The 21,054-nt window shown below is 47.7% G+C and overlaps 1 protein-coding gene across 1 annotated transcript in view; it reads left to right on the forward strand.

The window, feature by feature from the left end:
• Positions 1–9,762: 9,762 nt before the first annotated feature.
• MICAL3 (microtubule associated monooxygenase, calponin and LIM domain containing 3) overlaps positions 9,763–21,054 on the forward strand; it is a 273,518-nt gene continuing 262,226 nt past the window's right edge. The window contains exon 1 of the mRNA XM_064362782.1: positions 9,763–9,783. The gene's annotated coding sequence lies outside the window, so the exon portion shown is untranslated. The remainder of the gene's footprint in view (positions 9,784–21,054) is intronic.

A 21,054-nucleotide genomic window follows, 5' to 3' on the forward strand; every position in this document is an offset into this window, starting at 1 on the left:
ATACTTTCTGGCAACCTTAGTCTTGGACTGATTCACACTTTCTCCGCGTTCCCTCCGGAGTTTTCTGTGGGGGAATGAATATTGCCTGGTGAGGCTGAAGGACTTAGGGTGGAAACCTTCACAAAGAGCACTAAGAATATGTTCGTCCAAAGGGCAGTGTTCCAAAATGAATAGTGACCCCACCGACGCGGGGCTGGGGGCGCTGAACATAGGGCCTCATTTTCCTTCTGCTCTGTGCCCCACCCTGAATTTGTTGTTAGAAAAATCTGTGGTTAAATGCAGATACCAATTCCACCTCCCCAGTGTTGCCACTTCCAATCTGTCTTCTCTGTTTTTTATTTCTCCTTATTTATCGCCATCTACATACTAATGTCTATATTTTACTTATTTTTTGTTGTCTCTTTCCTTCCAGTATGATACTAACTCAGGAAGGCAGACTTTTTTGTCTCTTTCGTTCACTGACGGAACTTCATGCCTTGAACAGTGCCTGCCACCTGTAGGTAGTAAAAAAGTATTTGTGGAATAAATGAAGTCCTGGCTTCATTTTTTTTTTTTTTTTTTTTGAGGAAAAAAAAAAGTTACCCAGGCTGGAGTGCAATGGCGCGATCTCAGCTCACCGCAACCTCCGCCTCCTGGGTTCAGGCAATTCTCCTGCCTCAGCCTCCTGAGTAGCCGGGATTACAGGCACGCGCCACCATGCCCAGCTAATTTTTTGTATTTTTAGTAGAGACGGGGTTTCACCATGTTGACCAGGATGGTCTCGATCTCTTGACCTCGTGATCCACCCGCCTCAGCCTCCCAAAGTGCTGGGATTACAGGCTTGAACCACCGCGCCTAGCCCTGGCTTCACTTTTATCTGGTTACAGGGTCCATATTTCTCTTTCCTCAGAATCTGATGGACTTGATTCTGCCTCAGCTTCCCAAGCAGACTTTCTACAAGAGAATGGACAGTCCAGAAGGTGGGTGTGTGTATGTATGGTGACAAGGGCAGGGGATGTATGATGTGAGCAGGTGCCTGTCTAATCTAATTTCTAGGGCAGCAAATGATTCTAGGGAAGTTTTGAAGAGAGTTCAAAGGGCAGAGAACTGGGAAGAAACTAAAACCAAGATGACCTAGTACAAACGAGGGAAGCTTGGCAAAGTCCAGGTGAAACAGAATATAATAATAAGTGTGATTTATGGATATGTGTAAGATTATTATTATAACTACAATTTACCAAATAGTCTGTTTCCAGTACTTTATTATAAAGTGCATGATTCGCAGTATGGTTTCGATTTTCACAATGTTCTTAGCTCACATTGTGTAACTTGCTCATGGAATGACTGTGAGTCCCCTGAATAGAAGCATACTTAGTTCTGTCCCTGCAGAGCAGAGTAGTGGCTCAATGAATGCCTTTAGCCCAAAAGAGCCTCTGTTTGACTGAGATTTGTCACTTACTTGTTGTGTGACCTCGGGAGTTTATTTAAATAAGCTCTGATTTCCTCACCTGTAAAATTGGGAGAACAGTTTGTCCTTAACTCTCAAAGCCTGAGGGAAGAAGTAAGTAAGATTGCGCACAATGCACCAGGCACCTTAAGTACTGAAAAATGTGCGCCAGGCCTGGGAAGATTGAACATGCTCAGAAGCGGCCAGTTCTAAGTGACTGCTGCCTGGAAAAGTCCCTTTCCTTAATCCCTAACAAATTTCTTGCAATTCCAAATTTGTCCAGGAGATGGACGTACAGTCTTAAAAGAAGCAGCCTTGCTAAAAATAAATTTGCCTATTTAGTAGTGAGACAGCCAGAATGAGGTCAAGCTATTTAAGGCAGAAGAGAGGAGAGCTAGAAACCATATCAAAATATGATTGTATTTCATTTCTGATTCACCCATTTTTCAACTATTCCTTGGCTGCATATCAGTCCATACATAACCACTGTTTCGCACTATTATGCTCACAAATGGATTCCTCAACACACATCCACTGGGATACATCATCTCCATGTCTGCAAGTACCCAGAATTTCTCAAGTGAAGACACAGAAATCCCAAACAGAATCAAATTCATTCCCCCTGGGAGAACATGAAAGGAATTATCTTTACCTAGCCAACCTCTCTCCAAGTTGGGGCTCATGGGACAGCCTTTGAAACCACCTCTTCTCCTGTCATTTCCTCATCCTTGGTATAAAAAACACAGTGGAACTAAGGACAGTCTTTTCAGATGTATAAGGCCAGGCCCATATTAATATTTGTATTGTTAGAATTGTTTCATTTGGGGAAGACTAGCTGAGCACCTGAGATGCCAGTATCCTCATTATGACCCCTCCCCTAACCCTACCTAGGCTCTGGAACTTGCGGCTCTTCCTTCCATTTGGCAGAGGGCTCAGGGTTGCTCCTTCACCTGAGGACACAGATTTGCTCGGCCTGCTACAGCAGGGGATGAGTTTATGTTTTTGTAGCAGAAAGCACACGGGACTGGAGGTGAGAGGCACAGTTCGAATCCTGGTTCCTTCAGGCAGGGCACAGTGTTAGTGCCTGTAATCCCAGCACTTTGGGAGGCTGAGGTGGGAGGATTGCTTGAGCTCAGAAGTTCAAGACCAACCTGGGCAACATGATGAAACCCTGTCTCTACAAAAATTACAAAAATTAACTGGTGTGGTGCACATACCTATAGTCTTAGCTGCTCGGGAGGCTGAGGTGAGAGGATTGCTTGAGCCCAGGAGGTCAAGGCCACAGTGAGCTGAGATCACACCATTGCACTCCAGCCTGGGTGACAGAATGAGATCTTGCCTCAAATAAAATAAATAAAAATTTAGAAGCAATTTAAAAAGAATCCTGGTTCCTTCAGTGACAAAGCCAGATGACCTCTAGAAAGTTGCCAGATTTCTTCATGCCTCAGTCCTGTCATCTGAGGACACGGATACCAACACCTGAGGCATAGGGTGGCTATGAGGAGCGGAAGAAACCATGTGACAGGCCATTGCACACTGTCAATGACTGGACTCGTTCAGGCTGATTTAAGGCAAGAAAGAAGAAAGAATCTCGGCCAGGCATGGTGGCTCACGCCTGTAATCCCAGCACTTTGGGAGGCTGAGGCAGGCAGATCATGAGTTCAGGAGTTCGAGACCAGCCTGATCAACACGGTGAAATCCCCTCTCTACTAAAAATACAAAAATTATCCGGGCCTGGTGGCACACGCCTGTAATCCCAGCTACTCGGGAGGCTGAGACAGGAGAATTGCTTGAACACAGGAGGCAGAGGTTGCCGTGAGCCGAGATTGTGCCACTGCACTCCAGCCTGGGCAACAGATCAAGACTCTGCCTCAATTAAAAAAAGAAGAAGAAGGAATCTCATCGCACCCCAAAGTTCTGTAATACTACTTTCTGATCTAGAATCCAATTTTTTTTTTTGAGACAGGATCTCGCTTTGTTGCCCAGGCTGGAGTGCAGTGATGCGATCTTGGCTCACTCACAGACTCTGCCTCCTGGGTTCAAGCGATTCTCCTGCCTCAGCCACCTGAGTAGCTGGGATTACAGTTGTGTGCCACCACGCCTGGCTCATTTTTGTATTCTTAGTAGAGACAGGGTTTTGCCATGTTGGCCAGGCTGGTCGCAAACTCCTGGTCTCAAGCGATCCACCTGCGTCAGCCTCCCAAAGTGCTGGGACTATAGGCATGAGCCACCGTGCCCAGCCCTGGAATCCAATTCTTGAGTCTTCCATGCAAAAGTCAAAAATGCCCACATCTGGCCAGTCCCAGTGACTCATGCCTATAATCCTAGCACTTTGGGAGGCTGAGGCGGGAGAATCACTTGAGCCCAGGAGTTTGAGACCAGCCTACAGCATAGCGAGACCCCATCTCTATTGGAAAATGTTTTCTAATTAGCTGTGTGTGGTGGCACACACCTATAGTCACAGCTACTTCAGAGGCTGAGGCAGGAGGATCACTTGAGCCCAGGAGGTCAAGGCTGCAGTAAGTTATGATGCACCACTGCACTCAAGCCTGCAAGCCTAGGCGACAGAGCAAGACCCTGTCTCAAAAAATAAAAATAAAAAGCCTACATCCGAGGTTAACCTAGCCTGTCTTGCCCTCTCCACACTGGTCCCACATTTCAGGCCAATAAACAGCGTCCACTGCTGCCCCTTCAAACCTCCCAACCAGCCAGAGCCCCTGAGTACAGGGACATCTGTGGCAAAGCTCTGCATGCAATATGATCAGACTAAGTGTGGACCTTTGGCCAGAAGCGAGCCAAGGAGATAAGTATGGGCAGGGTGGAGATGGTGTTTTTCCAGGATGGTCAAGGCACGCCTCCCTGGCTCCAGACCTTTATCAGTGGGACGGCATTTTTATGGCTCTTTTTTAAAGCCTGGACTAGAAGTGCAGGGCACAACTCAGTGCTTCCTATAGTGTTTCTTTCCTTGTAGACACAGCGGAAATCTGCTTCTGTATCTAAGAAGTGATCATCATCATCATCCTGTGTGGACTTTACAACAATAATAGTGATGGCTCAATTTATATACTATGATATTAACTACGCACTAGGTGCTCTTCTGAGTGCTTTATTTATTTATTTGAGACAGGATCTCTCTGTGTTGCTCAGGCTGGAGTGCACTGGTGCCATCACAGCTCACTGCAGCCGCAACTTCCCGGGCTCAAGCAATCCTCGTAATTCAGCCTCTGAGTAGCTGGGACTACAGGCACATGCCACCACGCGTGGATAATTTTTTAATTTTTTTGTAGAGGTGGGGTCTGACTATGTTAGCCAGCCTGTCTTGAACTCCTGGGCTGAAGCAATCCTCCTGCCTCATCCTCCTGAAGTGCTAGGATTACAGGCGTGAGCCACCATGCCTGGCCTGAGTGCTTTACATTTAACTCATTTGAATCCTCATAACCATATGATGGAAGTCCTAGTCTCATTCTTTTTTTTTTTTTTTGAGACAGAGTCTTGCTCTGTCACCCAGGCTGGAGTACACCGGTGTGGTCTCAGCTCACTGCAACCTCCACCTCCCAGATTCAAGCGATTCTCCTGCCTCAGCCTCCTGAGTAGCTGGGATTACAAGTGCCTGCCGCCATGCCTGACTAATTTTCGTATTTTTAGTAGAGACGGAGTTTCACCATGCTGGCCAGGCTGGTCTCGAACTCCGGACCTCATGATCCGCCCACCTCAGCCTCCCAAAGTGCTGGGATTACAGGTGTGAGCCACCGCACCTGACCATAGTCCTAGTCTCATTCTTATTTTGTAAAGGAAGAAACTGAGTTATGGGGAGGTTAAATAACGTTCCCAAGGTCATCCAACAAGTGCATAGTGGAGCGGAGGGAGGTGCAGGGACTTAATCCAGGCCATTTGGCTCCAGTCTTTCTTCTTAACCAGTATCATACTGAATCTACAAAGTACTTTGCTTGTCTTATTTGACCTTGACAGCAAACTTGTGAACAAGGTCATACAGTTATGTTATTCCTATTTTCCCCATTGATAGATGGGAAACAAAAGCTTGGAAACTCTGCCCAAATTTAAAATCTGTGGTTTCAATGGCGAAGCTGGGAAGGAGGTTTCTCACCAGATCCCATGCCCAGGGGCCATGCTTCAAAGGGCCTCCACAGATCCTCTTCGTCTGCCTTGAAGGTGACTTCAGGAGCCCCTCCATAGAGACCTTTTCTCACCTACCCCCAGAGTCAGAAGATACACTCAGAGAAGGCTGAACAAGTCTTTACAATGCCAGACCAATTCATTCCCTCTCCAAGCCTAAGAAATGAAACCAGTTATGGGTGTGCACTGGGGATAATTCAGCCCTGGCTCTATCGTGGAAAGGTGTAAAGATGCTCTCTCCTCCCAGAGTCTTTCCCGGTCCTACCTAATTCAGGCGAATCACTCTTTCCCAATCGTGCTTTGCATTTTTAATGCCTCACCTGTGGGTCCTTCCCAGCTTCCATATTTTCCTTATAGTTATTGTGTCATTTCCCTATTGTACTGTGCCCTCCTGTGGGTGGGGACAGGGTCCCACTCATTCCAGGATCCCCGTGCCATCCAGCTTGGCATAAAATAATAGCATATCATACTGCAGAGGGGCCCCGCCTCTCCTGTGCTATTCAGTATCATTTGGCCTTGACTTTCAGGAACCTTGCTGGTGAGCACTGTTAAAAAGGTTGGAAGCTGAGCAGAGTAAGAACGACGCCAGATGCAACACTTAAAAGTTGGCGAAGTGAGGAACACAGGTGTCTGTGTGTATTTTTAACCAATAACATTTCAGTTCATTTCAAAAGTTAAGGGCTACTCAGCCAAGCTCCAGTCTACTTGGTTTTGTAAAGACCTTTCTCTGCAGTGTTATGTTCAGGAAAAATGAATCTTCCATCTGGGCGTGGTGGCTCATGCCAGTAATCCCAGCACTTTGGGAGGCCGAGGAAGGTAGATCACCTGAGGTCAGGAGTTCGAGAACAGGCCGGCCAACCTGGTGAAACCCGTCTCTACTAAAAACACAAACATTAGCTGAGTGTGGTAGCAGGTGCCTGTAATCCCAGCTGTTCGGGAGGATGAGCCAGGAGAATCACTTGAACCCAGGAGGCAGAGGTTCCAGTGAGCTGAGATTGCACCATTGCACTCCAGCCTGGGTGACAGCCTGGGTGAGACTCTGTCTCAAAACAAAAAATGACCCTTCCTGGGATTCACAGGGCACGACTCTAGGAGGTGCCAATCACATTGCACATTGCATGGCATGTGTGGGGGTGGCGCCCCCTGGAGTTGTGCAGTTTTACCACCTGTGAGGCCAGACGTGGCAGCCTTCCTTGTGCCTGCACCACACTAACATGCGCTTTGAAGTCTAGATACATTCAGTTTTCTGGGGGCACTCTCAGTTGTTTGTGGCAATAGCAAAGATTCTGCCCATCCCCCTAGCCCGTCTCTTATCTTCCCTCACTGAGGATGGGCCGCCCAGTGGACAGGCTGCCTCTAAGCAGGTACAAACCTGTCTGCGGGGAGTCCTGTTGGGAAGAGGATCCCAAACGGTGAGGCATGCAGTCACCAGCCCTTCTACGTTGTGTCCTGCTGGGAAGTTTGCTCTTTCTTTGTGCGTCTGGTTCTGAAATGTAGTGGGACAGTGGAAATATATTACAGGTAGGCTCCACACACCGTTCCCTTAATCCCGCATGACAGAGCTGATTACCTGGGCAGCATGAATGAGTAGGTGAGTTCATAGTTCTCCTCTCGGAGAGCCAGAGTCTAAGGGATCAGAAAAACAGAGGTGGAAAAACAGGAATCACATGTTACCATAGCAAACAAGGAAACTCATGTGTACATAGCCTATGATTGAAACCACCATGTTATTACAGCCTATGAAATAAACAGAGATGAAAAGGCATCTCTTCCTCCCTTCCCAGGACCATCTTGAAGGGACTCCTTCCCCTCTGACTTCCTGTCACAGGCATTTGTCATTATGATTTTCACTAGCTGCAACTTGTTCCCAGAAATTCCATTTTCCATACCTGAGAAAACCTTCTCTGGGATCAAAGGAACCTATGGATCCTTCCAAGGTTTTACAAACGGAGATCTGATTGTTCAGTATCCACTGTCTTTTGTCTTTTAATTGTTTTTGCTTAAATGATACATACCTAAAGTAAAAATAATTCAAACAAGACCAAAAAAAGTACGAAGAGAATGAGAATCACCTGAAATCCCATCTTCCTAATAAGAACTGTTAACATAGCCGGGCGCGGTGGCTCACGCCTGTAATCCCAGCACTTTGGGAGGCCGAGGCGGGTGGATCACAAGGTCAAGAGATCGAGACCATCCTGGTCAACATGGTGAAACCCCGTCGCTACTAAAAATACAAAAAATTAGCTGGGCATGGTGGTGCGTGCCTGTAATCCCAGCTACTCAGGAGGCTGAGGCAGGAGAATTGCCTGAACCCAAGAGGCGGAGGTTGCGGTGAGCTGAGATCGCGCCATTGCACTCCAGCCTGGGTAACAAGAGCGAAACTCTGTCTCAAAAAAAAAAAAAAACTTAACATTTTGCTGCACATTCTTCCATAAGCACACGCAGCGTGCATGTGTAGCTATACACAATTATGCCACTCCGCACCCTGAATTACTTGTGGTGCACCAGGGAAGTCCTTTTTAGTCTTCAGTTGGATATCGGAATTACTCACTACCTAAAACAAGAAACCAAATAATCCTGCTATTACTAATAATGACTTAGCTGTTTGCAATTCTCTGTAGCTGAAAAGCAAGTGTCCATCCTTGATCCCATATAGTCCTGAAGCTGCAAAGAGAACTCTGGGACGGCCATCTCCCTTCTTTGTATGCTTAATTCTCATCATCCTTCACATGGGTGTAGTAATTGACAACTTCAAAAGCACTTTCATATTATGTTACTTGATTATCATGATGTGAGATGGTCAAGCATAAGATATGTAAAATGATTGCGATGACAATGATGATAGTCACAGCAGTATTTATTGAGAAATTAGTTTGCGCCAGGCTCTGTGCTGGGTCCATTACATGCATTGATGCATTGTTTCAGTTAATCCTCATTATCCTCATGTGAAACACGATAGAACTATGGCTTAGAGAGGCTGAGTGGTTTGATCACATTTCCACAGCTAATCCTCTGGAATTCTAATCCAGGTATTTCTAACTTTAAAATTCCATGTTATTAACACTGCATCATACTGCCTCTTGAAACAACTGATCTTTGTGCAGCACTTTACAAAAAACTCTAACATATATTATTATCTCCATTTTATAGAGGAAGAAACTAAGGCCAGAGAGGTTACATGTTTGCCTGAGTCTCAGAGCAGGGATCCTAACCACGTCTGCTCCTGTTTCCACTGCACTGTACTAGGCTCTCTCCTCAAGGTAAAGGTGCTGGGTGTCAAAACTCTTCTCTCAAGTCTCCAGAAAGGGGAGTTCTTATTAAGATCTTTCAAAATTCCTTCCTGCTGCAATGAAATCTGTGTTCTTTCTTCAGTGGGAACAAAAGTCAGCCTCTTGCACAGAGATGGAGCTCATCATGCACTAGTTGGGAAGAAGGAGATAAAGTCCGTGAAGCTCAAGTCTGGTCTAGATGGTTTCTTCACAGTTTTCTTGTGCTTTTGGTGTAGGGCAGAGTTGGTCTGTCTCAGTCTTTTTTTTTTTTTTTTTTTTTTTTCCCAGAGAGGAAGGAGAGAGACTGTTTATTCTTGAGGATATTAAAGTAGACATGATACAAAATAGAATGAGAGGCAGGGAAACCATTTAAACCTAGGGTGAGTGGAAGGCACATACAGGGAGTTACCCAGCATCTTTTTGACATTTAGGCAAAGTGTTGGTTTATGGAGGCATCTAGGCATCAAAATTAATATTTTTCCCTTTTGAGATAACAAGTGTTATTTATAAAGCACTCCTTGCTGGAATGAACTCAAAGCACTGAATGAGTGCTGCCTAATTACCCCACCCAACAAACAATCAGCCAGCAAGGAAAGAGAGAGATAATTATGCCCATTTTACAGGTTGGGAGACTGAGCCATGAAAAGAGTGGGGCCTTGCTCAAACCCAGCTCATGGAGAGCTGAAAATAGAAGGCAAGCCTCCTAATAGTACCTTTGCATCTCACTGTGTACAGCCTTCCTGGTTCCAGATGTCCTCCTGGGAAAGGACAGCCAGCTTGCTGACCAGAGAAAAGCAGCTGACATTCACTGGGGACTACAGCTCCCAGCAGACACCGAGACAAGATAGGGCTGTGCCCTAGTGCCCATTCCAGTTTCCCAAATATGGAGAAGCACTGGGTTTTGGAAGAGGAACAGAATGTTTACCCTTGAGAGACAGAGAGAGGGAGGATGAGGTAAGTTTGGAATATTTAACTCTGTCACCTAAATGTCTGCCTGGCCTTTGAAATAGAGCAGCCAAAGTCATGATCTTTTAATACATCTTTCTAGAAGATCTCACTTTTTAAATCCAGCCATTAGTTCAGCAGAAAACTGCTTTCTCCTAGGATTAGGTGTGCGATGATGGGGCAGTTGCAGTTCTAGGAGGTCAGATACCCTTTTTCTGAGTCTGAGCAGCTCAGAAAGTGACAGTGGGAAGGAAACCCAGGTGAAGAGCTGCTCTGCTGCAAAAGAAGCGGACGCTCCCAAGGCTGGGGCTGCTGGCAGGGTTGCCAAACCGAAGGGCCAGCCGCCTGGGAAGACAAGGGTTACTCTTTGTCTGCCTGGGAGGCTGCTGAGCCCGCCTGGTGGGAAAGGCACGAAAGAATTATTCCCACCAGCTCTGTCTCCATTCTTTCAACACACATTGACAAAAGCACCTTTGCTGGAGGCACTGGGCTGGATGCTGAAGGGGATGCCTGACACAGAGCAGATCTCTGCCCTCAGGACGCTTACCCTCGGGGGAGGATGGAAAAGGAAAGATGGAGCAAGGAAGAAAGAGACAGACAATGCAGGGCAGTGTGTTCTTACACTTTCATTCAGCGTTTACCCATCGCCTACCATGTGCCAAACGGGCACTGTTCTAAGCCACTTGGAATGCAGTGCTGACTACGCAAAAAGAAAAGGCTTCTGCCCTTATAGATTTCACTTCCTGGCAGTCCCTGATGTCTGGAGGAAGAGTTCTCCAAGCAGAAGTAATGGCAGCAAGTGCAGGGCCTTGCGAGGGGTGTGAGGGTGGTGAGCGTGTGAGCAGAAGGCCAGTGTCGAGGGAGGGGAGTGGACAGGGCAGGAGCAGGAGGTGGGAGAGCCAGGCTGAGGGCAAAGCACACAGGGCTTCATAGAGATAAGGAGGAGGGATTTCTTTCTAACTGTACTGGAAACCATTGATCTGTGCCCAATGAGGAGAGCAGACTCCAAAAGAGTCTGGAGAATGGCGTGAGGATGTCACTGAACAGGGGTGGACAGGAGGGCGAATTCTGATCTAGAGAGAAGGCGCTGCCATCAGGAAGACCCTCAGAAGCTGGGTATAGAGCCAGGCCAGCACATGGCCTGTTCAGACAGTCCATCCATACAGAGACGTGGTCACATGGGAGCAGTGGATGGTGAGGCTGGAGAGGGAGGATCAGTCTGAGACAAGGGAGAAGGTCTCACTCTGTCATCCAGGCTAGTGTGCAGTGGCATCATCTTGGCTCACTCAAACCTCCCAAGTTCAAGTGATTCTCCTGCCTCAGCCTACCAAGTAGTTGGAACTACAGGCGCACACCACCCCAGGCTAATTTCTGTATTTTTAGTAGAGACAGGGTTTTACCACATTGGTCGGGCTGGTCTCAAACTCCTGGGCTCAAGCAATCCACCTGCCTTGGCCTCCCAAAGTGCTGGGATTACAGGTGTGAGCCACTGCGCCCAGCCTAATTAGGAAGATTTTTGAGTCAGAAGGCTCTGAGCATCAGATTAACAGTAACAAGGGGACTTGGAGACATAGAGTCCTTTTCCACAGACTTTGATGTCCATCTGAGAACCTGCTTTCCACCAACAGGCCACGATGTTCCCCTAAGAGATCTGTTGCTTTGGAGGCTTCTGAGTGCCACATTGAAACCAAGGTGGCTGAGCTGCACAACTCCAGTGGCCCCGGGGACTTTGTATTGTATGTGAAAGGTACCCCCAGTGCATGATGTAAACCATGGGGCGGGGCGCCAGCTGGCACTGTGCGATGGCAGAGGCACTGGTTAGCATTTGGGGGATAAAGTGTCAAGCCCGCCAGCACTCTAGCCACTCCCTCAAGCTCTCGACCCGGCAGGGCTGGCTGCAGAACAGGAAGAGGAATGGGGCCGAGAAGAAAGGGGTGGGCGGGAGCCGACAGGGAGAACGGAAAAGAGGGGTTAAAGGAGTAGGTAAGGGAAGAAGCACTTAATCTAGGTCATCCTTTTGCCTAGCAAAATGCAAGAGGGAAGTGAAGGATTGGGAAGAAGGAGGACGAAAAGGGAGAAAGAGATCGCGCAGGTGGCTGAGTTGCAAGTGGCATTAGTAGTGTTGTTCACGGCTGTGATCACTCTGATGCGATGTGGCATGTTTCGCGGTCCTGCCAGTCGGTGGAACTCAGGATGGTAGCAAGGTGCCGAGACTGCAGTTCTGGGAGTCTAAAGAAGACCCTGCCCCTGAGGAAGACAGTTGGCTGGGAGCCGTCCAGTTCCTGGACATGCAGGGTCAGTTGCAAGTCCCTGTTAAGCTCCCCACCAAGGGGTCTCATCCTCACTGCTCCCTTTCTGTCTGAATTTGGGGAGACCATGGCACCACTTGAGTAGGTCAGAGCCGAATGAATTCAAAGCAAATGACAATCCCTGCCATCCTGCTTCTTCTCTCAACCCTCAGTAGCCAAACAGAAAGAGGAATTTGTATGAAGAGTAAGCAGCAGAAGGCTGTGTGTGTGGCAGGGATGATGTGATGGGATTGGTGCATTCTTTGCCCCAGCGGAACCATTTTCAAGTCTCAGTAATAGGAAGTAGCAATAAAAGATTCTCCTGGACCATCACATCGAGGCTGCATCCTTCTTGGGACACGCAAGACCCAGCAGATTGTAAAATGAGTCATGGTATTTAGGAGCCAGGACCCACATGCCAATGACATCACCTCTCCTGCCTCTCACCCTGTCTCCTTTCCAGAGTCACTGCATTTAAAGCAGTGTGGCCCTCTGCTCCCTCCAGCAAATGCAACTGGCATACAACTGCAGACATGGCCGCCATGCCCCATCCCTCCTACAGGTGCCCACTGTCAAGTGAAGAAATGCCTGACTTTGGTGTGATGGCCTCAGAGTGTGTGAAAAGAATCCTCCCTCCTCTAAACCATCCAAAAATAACATAGCTGTGCCCCATCACGCTGGCTAAGAACCTCTGCCCTCCTGCCTCTGCCTCTGCCTGCACCGGCATGACTTGCAGCTTAGCGAGCCTCAGCTCTGAAGGATGATGCAGCTTTGACTGAGGGGGGCAGCCCCTGATTGCCTGGTTGTGGGCACAGCCAGGAAGACTCCTTCAAGGAGCACAGGCTCATTTCATCCATCTCCTGGAAGGAGCTTGCCCACGTCTCTCAGGACCCAGCCCCTGCCTGCCTTCCTGGCCTCATTTCTCACTGCCAGTGTCCTCCTCATACCCACAGCTCCAGTCATAGAGCCCACTCTGCCACATCCTGGCCTGCTCTGCCCTCCCTCAACCTGGGACTTTAAGCAAATGACTCCTGCTTCTTGGAAGCCCTTCCCTGCTTCCTGGTCAGGCTGACCCCTTTTAATCCTCCAGAGTTCAGCTCCATTATCACCCTTTCCGGGAAGATGTTCCTGAATCTCTCCTCACCTCTCTAAGGTGGGTGACGAGCTCCCTGTCTGTCTTCCTGTGACAACCTGTACTTACCTGCACTGCAGCCTACTCACCATCTGTTTATGGAAGCAAATCCCACACCAAACTATTAACTCTGCAGGGCTCCACTGCACATTTTATTTCTGACTCCTAACCAGCTAGGCAGTGAATATTTCTTGAGTGAATGATCAGGATCCCTTGGCCTCGTGAGTAACCAGGTCTCCACTAGTGAGGCGAAAGAAAGAACTAAGGCCGTGATCTCAACTTTCCAGCCCAGTCTCCTGTCCTATCAAGCACATCCACGTCCTGGAGAATCGACTCCTGCACCCACACTCCCAGCCCTCCCTTGGACTTCCCCCCACCCAGTCCTTACTCCCACCTCTGCCACCTTCTACCCTGAGGCTCCTCTTGGGGACTCTGTGGCTAAGAAAACAATAGTGTCTCTGGATTACCAAAGAGAACGTGCTGTGTCCTTGAATAAGGCCTTCCTTTTCCGCCTTCTATTCCTGAGTCAGGAGAACATGGGATGCACCCTTTCCGACTATTGGGTGAGCCTCCACCCGCCTCCCACCCCAGCCCCCAACTCAATGGGAAGAAAACACAAAACCTCAGAAAGGGTCTAGTGGCAAGAAGCAAATTGAGTTTGAAAAACAGGACTTGTGCAAGCAAAACAAAGTGGTTGAGAATATCAGCGTTCAGCTAGCAAAGCAGAGGGGAGATGTGATTGGACACTGCCATCCTAGGGAGCTCGTTCGGGCAGGTTGGGGATGTACAGCTGGAAGAAAAATTAAGTCAGATATCAGCAGGAACTGTTTTACTCAGTGTTTGAACAGATTTCCATTGCGGAGGTTGTCTCCTTGGAGTCAGGGTCAGGAGTGAGTGAGAGACCCCTGGAAGCCCTTTCTGCCCTGGAATTCTATGCTCGAGGCCAGCTGTGGCCTTCCTGGGGACCCGAGGTCCACTGGAGCTATTTTCATCAGCAGTAAATTAGCTAGTCTGGGAGGATGGGAAAGTACTGCTTCTAAAGGAGGCAATTCACTGGGTCAGGATGCCCTGAGGCAACCGTGGAGAAGCTTTGAATCCCAGAACAACAGCCTCCAGTGTTCAGGGTGCCGTGGGCTAAGCGGGGAGTCTCCACAGAGCCTGACCCATCTGCAGAGCGGGAAGACCAGGACCCCTGGGTAAACCTGCAGTGACTTCCGAACTCCCTGGTGCTAACAGCTCACCATTTGTAATGCCAGCCTGTGGTCCATTGTTAATCTCAACAACAATCCTGCTAGGTATTATTAGTATTGCCATTAGACTGAAGCTCAGAAAGGTTAAGAAATTTGCCTGACGCTACCAGCTAGTAAATGGCAGGGCCAGATCCTAACCCAGAAGTATGATACCAATTCGACTATACCACACCACTCCATCTCCCAGTGCTCTTCCCAGAGGAACCGATACAGTGAGTTGGCTGGTGGCAAGGACAGTCTAGCATACGCTCCACTCTTCCCTCCCCAGAAAAAAAGGAAAGACAGATCCCAGTGCCTTTCGGATTTATGTTGGTGACACACAAATGATGCCTCTGAAGACCAACATACGTGAAGCCCCAGGTGTCCTTTTTCCTGGCTGGGGAAGGTTCTCCCAGCAAGGAAGAACTCACGGGGCTGTGCAGAAAAGCAGGGTTGGACGGGACAGTCTGGAGCTCAAGAGGCATCTGGAGTAGTGGAGAGAGCCCTAGTCTGGTCCAGAATGTCCAGGTTCTTTTTCTAGTTAGTGTAGAGCAAGTTACTTCCTCCTCAATCCCCAGAATCTTTGTCAAGGAAAAGATGTGGGGTGGTGTAGAGCAGAGGCGTTAGGATAAGAAAATGCCCACTATACTGACCTTGCTAGGTTATAAGGTTAAAATGCAGTCATTGCTTTGAAAGAACATTGACTAATATGAAGTGCCACATGTAGTCATGTTTTATCAAATCCTTAAGCTCCTGTGTCATTGACTCTCCAGCTCAGTGTGTTTCATAGCGAGGTACTGGTGCTCAAATGGCCCAGCCTAAGCATCGCGATGCCCTAGGGTTCTCTGAGATCTGTTGATCAAATCATCCAACTACATCAAAATCTTGACAACATCGGTCCTGCCTGGCTATCCACTCTTGAACTCTAGACTCCTGATATGAACCGCAGTCTCACTTTTTCAAACAAATCAGACAGGCGCAGTGGCTCATCTCTATAATTTCAGCACCTTGGGAGGCTGAGGTGGGTGGATCACCTGAGGTCGGGAGTTTGAGACCAGCCTGGCCAATACGGTGAAACCTTGTCTCCACTAAAAATACAATAATTAGCCAGACGTGGTGGTGGACATCTGTAATCACTGCTACTCGGGAGGCTGAGACAGGAGAATTGCTTGAACCCGAGAGGCAGAGGTTGCAGTGAGCCAAGATCACACCATTGCACTCCAGCCTGGGAGACAAGAGTGAAACGCTGTCTCAAAATAAATAAATAATAAAATAAAATAAAACAAGTCAAGTTCTTTCTCATCACTGGACTTTGCAAATTCCAAGTCCTTAATTCAGAATACTTGGTCTGATCATCCCTACCCCACATCTAAGGTCAACAATCAAAAAGCAGAGACTGGCCGGCAGGGTGGCTTGTGCCTGTAATCCCAGCACTTTGGGAGGCCAAGGCAGGTGGATCACTTGAGCCTAGGAGTTCAAGACCAGCTTGGGCAACATGGCAAAACTTTGTCTCTACCAAAAAGAATAAAAAATTAGCCAGGCATGAGAGCAGGGACCTGTAGTCCCAGCTACTCGGAGACTGAGGTGGGAGGATCGCTTAAGCCCTGGAGATGGAGGCTGTAGCTATGATCAAACCATCGTACACCACTCCAGCCTGGGTAACAGAACGAGACGTTGTCTTAAAAAAAAAAAAAAAAAAAAAGTGGAGACTGTCTCGTTTGCATCATATATTTAATATCAGTGCAGTACAGAATGGGTGTCAGTAAATGCTTGATGACATATGAATTTCCCTGTGATTTCCCTTCCCACCTCTTCCTATTTTTTTTCTTGCTACTGAAATGGTGATTGTTCTGATCTCATTCTATGGGGATGCCACAGAGATTAGCTCATGAATAATGGTGAAGCTCTCCTGACACTTTGTGTTAATGTTTAACAAAAATAGCTGGGGGGTGTAATGACTCAGGGAGGCAACGGAGAAACCCTTTGACTTTCTTAGACGGGCAGGACAACCAGGTGCCCCCATTCCCCTCCCACACACACTAGCTCTGTGGGAGACCTGACCCTCGCCCTTAGTGCCTCCCACCCTGCTGTCTCCTCTGGGCAAGGCACATCCCCAGCCTCAGCCTGGGAGGCTGAACCCCACCCACCATCGCCCTGGACATGACCTCTCCTTCTGGGGGATTCTTGCAACCATAAGACAGCTGGAGCTTTTGGAAGCATGGCAGAGTCTGGAGGCCACAGTCACCTGCTGCTGAGGTTCTCATGCCCCTGCCCCTTTCCCAGATCAGATTGCACAGCTGGGGTATGTGAAGAAGGGCAGTTTACTTAGTTCTCCCCTGAGATAGAAAAAGGGAGGGGAATGGTCACTGGCAGTGAATAAATTAAAGACCCATGCCAGCAGCTAGAGACCATTGGGGAAAAACAACAAATCCATGAATTATCCTGTTTATACCAGAAGTAAACTGATAGTTTGGTCCTTTACTTAATAGAGTGTGCCGAAATCACAAGCCATTCATGAGGACAAATGCATGGAGCTGTGTCTTTGCCCCTCCATATTCAATGAAGACTTTGGCACCACTCCATTCCAAGTCTTGCCATCATCCTGGGTAACTTCAGTGTCCAAACAGACCAATTATTTTCAAACTTGGGATCACAACCCATTAATGTGTCATGAAATCGATTTCAAGGATTGTGGCCAGCATCTTTTTTTTAAAGAAACAGTAGAAAGAAAATATTAGCGCCGGGCGTGGTGGCTCACGCCTGTAATCCCAGCACTTTGGGAGGCCGAGGTGGGTGGATCACAAGGTCAAGAGATCGAGACCATTCTGGTAAACATGGTGAAACCCCGTCTCTACTAAAAATACAAAAAATTAGCTGGGCATGGTGGCGCGTGCCTGTAATCCCAGCTACTCGGGAGGCTGAGGCAGGAGAATTGCCTGAACCCAGGAGGCGGAGGTTGAGGTGAGCCAAGATCGCACCATTGCACTCCAGCCTGGGTAACAAGAGCGAAACCCCGTCTCAAAAAAAAAAAAAGAAAGAAAATATTGGAGTACTTCACATGTAGGAAGGGTGGTTTGGGGATAAAATATTTATTTTAATTATGTATATAATATAAAACATATGCTAATAACAGGTTATTTTCATGACATAATATCTTCATGTGTAATAGGTCATGGTGTAAACTACATTTCTTGTTGTGGGCCATAATCAAAAGTCTAAAAGAGAAAGTATATGCAATGGAATGTTATTCAGCCTTACAAAGGAAGGAAATGCTGATACATGGTACAAAACAGTTGAACATTTGTGTTAAGTGAAATAAGCAAGTCACAAAAGGACAGATATCATGTGGTTCTACTTTTATGAGGTACTTAGAACGGTCAAATTTACAGAGACAGAAATGTGAAGAATGGTGGTTGCCAGGGGCTGGCCAAGGTGGACGGGAGGGACGAGGAGTTGTTGTTTAATGGGTACGGAGTTTGTTTTGCATGATGGAAAGAGTTCTGTGGATGGGTAGTGGTGACAGCGGTACAACCACATTAATGTACTTAATGTTCTTCATGCAGTGTACTTAATACATTTAGAAATGGTTAAGATGGGTCGGGTGCGGTGGCTCACGCCTATAATCCCAGCACTTTGGGAGGCCGAGACGGGCGGATCACAAGGTCAAGAGATGGAGACCATCCTGGCCAACATAGTGAAACCCTGTCTCTACTAAAAATAAAAAAAAATTAGCTGGGTGTGTTGGCCTGAGCCTGTAGTCCCAGCTACTCGGGAGGCTGAGGCAGGAGAATTGCTTGAACGTGGGAGGCGGAGGTTGCAGTGAGCCGAGACTGCACCACTGCACTCCAGCCTGGCGCCTGGCAACAGAGCCAGACTCTGTCTCAAAAAAGAAAAAAAAGAAATGGTTAGGATGGTTCATTTTATGCTACGTGTATTCTACCACATTTTTTAAAGCCTTGGGAGAAGCCCCCCATGTCCTTGACCTCACGTAATGTGACCTTCACCTCCACTCATGTTCAGCTTCCATTCTGAAGGCTACATCCTGGTCCCAGCCATCCTCAGGAATGATTTTATCTTCCACTCTCTGGTCTCAACGTCCTGTCTTTCCAACTTTCTCACTCCTTTAATTCCTTCTGTACCAACGGTTCTATCTGGTTGCATCCTCCATTCCTCCCGAAATTGCTGCGATAGTCATCTCACTGGTCTTCCCGGCCAGATTCCTGCCCACTCCAGTTCATCCCCAACATCGCTTTAGGAATGACACCTCTAACATTTCAATCTGATCTTAAACTCCTTATTTAAAACCTCTCAGAGGCTCTCTATTGACCTTAAGATAAAGTCCAAACTCCCTGACGAGGCAGGCAAACCGGATATGAGGTGGCTTCTGGATGACATGCCTCCCTCCTTCCCTGTCCTCCCGTATGGGCAATGTGTAACCTTTAACTTTACCTGCAGGTCTTACAGTGCACTGAGATTTCACTTTGATCTGGGTGCTACGGTCCTCCCACCCCATTTCTTCTTCACTTGGCTAACTACTATTACTCAAGACTGGGTTGGCGAGGACTTCCTCTAGGACATTTCCCTCTGTCCTCACCAAGCAGGATCTGGGGCCCTCACGTGAGGTCCTGTAGCACCTATGCCTGGCCAGATCAGAGGGCTTACCGCGCTGCCTGTAATGACTTGTTTCCTTCTCTATCCGCCCTGACCAGACTGTCATCTGCCTTCCCACACAGCCAGGCACTGTGTGGGAATTCATCGTGGTATCGCCGTGCCTGTTACGGTGCCTGCCACAGAGTAGAAATTTTCTGAGAGGCGAGTGCGTGAGTGGAGAGGAGGTTGTTTGAATGGGTGGACTGAACAGGTTTTGAAATTCAAACCTGGAATCAAGTTCCATCAAAACTTTCAGCTGGAAACACGTTCAATCAAGGATGGTTTATCCAAATTAAGAATCATTTCTGTATTTGTGTAGTCAACAGTTTATAGCCCGCTGTCATATTTGTCATGCTGTCTGACACACTTAATGGCATGTGATTAAGAAGGAAAGCTATCATCATTCCCACATTGTACATGAGGCACGTATGTTCACCCATGGTCACAGAGTCAGTGAAGGTCAGAGCCAGGACAGGCACTCCCGTCTTCCGTCCATTTGCTCTACTCCACCGCATTTAACCTTTAGGAATAAAAAGAATCGACTGGGCGCGGTGGCTCGCGCCTGTAATCTCAGCTCTTTGGGAGGCTGAGGTGGGCAGATCACGAGGTCACGAGTTTGAGACCAGCCTGACCAACGTGGTGAAACCCATCTCTACTAAAGATACAAAAAATTAGCCGGATGTGGTGGCAGATGCCTGTGGTCCCAGCTACCTGGGAGGCTGAGGCAGGAGAATCGCCTGAACCTGAGAGGCAGAGGTTGCAGTGAGCCGAGATTGCACCATTGCACCCCAGCCTGGGCAACAGCCTCCGTCTCAAAAAAAAAAAAAAAAAAAGAATCAGAATAACTAATCCTAATATCAGAACCTTTCATAAAACAGGGAATATATATTTTCTGGCTTCTGTGGGGTTCTCCCAAGGTCCTAGTTCTCAGGTACTTAGAAGATATTGACTAGCTCCACCACAGCAAAGCAACCCTTGATGTGCCTTGGTTTTCCACATTTTTTAGGAAAAGAAACCGTGAAGGACCAGCGTCTAACAACAAATGGAAGCAACGCCTTATATCCACTCTACATCTCTGCAGTTGCAAATCAAGCCCTATTTCTTTTATTTGGTCTCAGTAGAGAGAAATAAATAAAGCATGAGCATTATCTCTATCCTATCTACATCCAGAAAGGCAGAAAAAGAAGAGTTTATCACTATTCCTCATATAAATAACCTCCTCCATCTGCTCGCTGTAGTCTGAGTTAAGCAGTCCTAATTGCATTCTGCATAGGGCCTATTTTCCAAGCATTCATTTTATTTGTTCTTATATGGACTGTATCCAATTGTTCCCAGTCTCTTTTACCTTTAAAGCCAAAACTGGACATGAGTCACCAGTAAGTTTCTGGTTAAAGCCAAGAACAGTGGGAGGGTGACGTCATGGGCCTTGAGCCCTGCTCGTGATGCTCATTTGAGTGTGTCTCAGTCACATCCAACTGCACTGTGTGTTCCCAGAGCAAGGCGAGCACTATGGGGCTCAAGGCTGCTGCTTCTGCCCGGGGGAAGCCCAGAAAGAGCATCCAGACTGCAAAAAGCTCTTCCTCTTTCTCCACATATGTACTCCATAGTCACTTTGGTCACTACCTGGAACTGTTAAGCATCCATAACTACCTTTTGCAAAAGTGAACCTAGGCTGGGAGAGGTGGTTCATGCTGGTAATCCCAGCACTTTGGAAGACCAAGGCAGGTGGATCACTTGAGGCCAGGAGTTCAAGACCAGCCAGGGCAACAAAGCAAGACCCTGTCTCTACAAAAAAATTTTAAAAAGTAGCCAGGCATGGTGACCCACACCTGTAGCCCCAGCTCCTCAGGAGGCCAAGGTGGGAGACTCACTTGAGCCTGGGAATTCAAGGCTACAATAAGCTATTATCATGCCACTACGCTCCAACCTGGGTGACAGAGGGAGACCCTGCCTCAAAAAAAAAAAAGAAGTTGAGGATCAC

This window comes from Aotus nancymaae, unplaced genomic scaffold, assembly GCF_030222135.1.
Source record: "Aotus nancymaae isolate 86718 unplaced genomic scaffold, 86718_ANA_hifiasm-v0.15.2.pri h1tg000049l, whole genome shotgun sequence".
NCBI classification, from domain to species: Eukaryota; Metazoa; Chordata; class Mammalia; order Primates; family Aotidae; genus Aotus; species Aotus nancymaae.